We start from the raw sequence: 3,008 nt of genomic DNA, 5'->3' as shown, positions 1-3,008 counted from the left end.
ACAAGTGTGTTGCCCATTATTTGCATAATTCCTTGTGTCTACACTCTTGTACATGACTGCAGCGGTTTAATGAAAATAAACATATTACTCACATAATGTTATGTCAAGAAGATTATGGTGAATTACCATACAAATTTTACTTGTCTGTTTATGTATAATCATCATGTACGGGTTTTCTGAAAGGTCTAAGGTCATATTTTCAAAACTGCATTAATGAAACACTTACTAGAAACACCAGCAGATCTCTGTTTTCCATAGATGTCAAAGTTGTATTCACTTTAACTGTTGATTTGAACTTAAGTCATTATATGTGTAGGTGAGTGAGACAGTGTTGTAGCCTCTCCCTGATGCTATTCAATCTTTATATTGCACAAGCAGTAGAGGAAACGAAAGAAAAGTTCGGAGTAGGCATTAAAATCCATGGAGAAGAAATAAAAACTTTGAGGTTCACCGATGACATTGTAATTCTGTCAGAGACAGCAAAGGATTTGGAAGAGCAGTGGCACAACTTGACTAGAAGAAGGGATCGGTTGGTAGGACATGTTCTGAGGCATCAAGGGATCACCAATTTAGTACTGGAGGGCAGCGTGGAGGGTAAAATCCGTAGAGGGAGACCAAGAGATGAATACACTAAGCAGATTCAGAAGGATGTAGGCTGCAGTAGGTACAGGGAGATGAAGAGGCTTGCACAGGATAGAGTACCATGGAGAGCTGCATGAAACCAGTCTGAGGACTGAAGACCACAACAACAACAACAACATGCATAGGTGGTCAACAACTTAACGCTAACACTAACCACTTCTGACATGGCAACAGCTAGCCAATAACTCTCTTTGCTTGGTCTTGCACCAGCGCTTATACATTATTGGAATTTATACTTTATTAGAATTTATACTTTTTCAAAATTATAATGAGAATTTATATTTACACAAAAGCTTGACTGTGTCAATAAGTTTTATAATCAATAAGTAAATGTTCGAAATTATTTGTTTCCTTGTACAATTTCTTTTTTATAATGAAATAATACGCAACCAATTGCATCAAAGAAAATAATTTCTTTACTGGTTTTGGGCACTTAGTGCTCGTCTTCAGAATGTTATGCCTATTGCTGTATGCACGTTATTACTGACACCTGCAAATAAAGTCTTTTTACAATGACTATGCATCATGGAGAGTCCTTCCCATCATATGCTATTTTACTATGCATGTACTTATACTAACAAAACAGAATCATAATACCAAAAAATAATTAATGTAGAGTAATGAAATTTTGTGTAGGTAACATAGTGAAGCAGTTAACAAAACAAGATTGTAGTTTAATGTAAGTGTGAGATAAGCCATTGCAAATGTGAAACGCTGGTAAATTAATAACTAATGTAGCTGCCAGGTTGTTGAATGCATGCACGCAAACGTGCATGCATTGTGTTTGAGAATTAGGTGACTTGTGTGTGCAGATGTGGTGCCAACTTCCTCCAGTGACCTACCCAGGCCTCATTGCTTCCATGCCGCGATGCATCGCCGCTGTTATCCGTGCCAAAGGTGGACATACTGGCTAATAGGTAGGTGGTCATAATGCTCTGATTGATCAGTGTGTTTAAGTGACCAACATTGAAAGATCAAAGGTTAAAGTGAGTGCGAGATAAACCATTGAAAATGTGAAATCCTGGTACATTTATAACCGGTGTAACCATCAGAATGTTGAATGGAAACATGCAAACATGCATGTATTGTGTTGTACAGGTCCCGGACGTCAGTTTGTGGAATGGAGTTCCATGCTTGTTGCACTCTGTTGGTCAATGGTTAATGCTGGTTGTGGGTGACATTGCAGTTTTTGTCCAAGGATGCCCCATATATGCTCGACTGGAGACAGATTTGGTGGCTGAACAGGCCAAGTCAGCATGTCAAAATTCTGTAGAGCATGTTGGGTTACATCAGCGGTATGAGATCGAGCGTTATCATGTTGAATAACACCCCTTGGATATGTCACTCATGCAATGCCCATAAAGCGTTAATACATTCTTGACTGAGATACACAAAAAGAGACAAAAGTGCAGCTTATGCCTCGCATTTATCAAAGATGTTTGATGCCGACTGCCAAATGTTGGTGCACCGACAAATATGAAGATTGGATACTGCAGGAGGGCGATTAATCGAAACACTGCAGCAGGCCTTGCAGCGGCTGGAAAAAGCAGAAAGGTGTTCAGGTACTGAATTGGCCCTCAAATCCTCTTGAAAATGTATTGTCTTACATCAAAAAGAAGTTACAAGGAAAAACGATCTTGACTTTGAAACAGTTGTCAACGCAAAATAGACATATTCAGAGGTCTCTTCCACGTGGATATGTGGAAAACTTTGTTTCAAGCATGCCTCGGCGATGCCACGCAGTTACTGACGCTGTCTGTGACTGGACATATTATTAATTGTCACTACATATTTCTTTTGTTCATTATGATGTATGTGTATGTTTAAGTTAGTTGTCAGATACATTTTCCTACTGATTAACCTGACCGCGATCTTACTTAACAGACTGTATAACATGTCAGAGAATTTGGAACAGCTACTGAGATACGAGGCTGTGAAAATCTCAAAAATGTCAAGAAATTGCAAAAAGATAGATATGAAAGTGGTTTCGCCTTAAAAACTTTTTGCAGTTTTGCGAACAATGCATAATAAATAGTGTAGTAGAGGATTTAATTTCCATCAAGACTCATACAAAATGTTTAATTGCTCCCTACGAACGCCAAGACATGTTGGATTAACAGCTTTAGTGAAAGTGGATTCGAAACTAAAAATACCGACCTCAGTCGAAAATTGTATACGTGAATGTAACATCATCTTTAAGCCATTAGGTAGAGATTCATGTAATTTCTGGGGAATGAGTATTTTTGAAAAAGAGGAACACGAATTTTCAACACTGTTACATTTACGCCAACAAAATACAGTTTAAAAACAGATCTTATTTCATTTTCATTGTTGGCCTATAGTTGATGTGACGTCCCCTTCTTCCC

This window comes from Schistocerca serialis, chromosome 6 (genome assembly GCF_023864345.2).
Source record: "Schistocerca serialis cubense isolate TAMUIC-IGC-003099 chromosome 6, iqSchSeri2.2, whole genome shotgun sequence".
Lineage (NCBI taxonomy): Eukaryota > Metazoa > Arthropoda > Insecta > Orthoptera > Acrididae > Schistocerca > Schistocerca serialis.
This window is presented reverse-complemented; position numbering follows the sequence as displayed.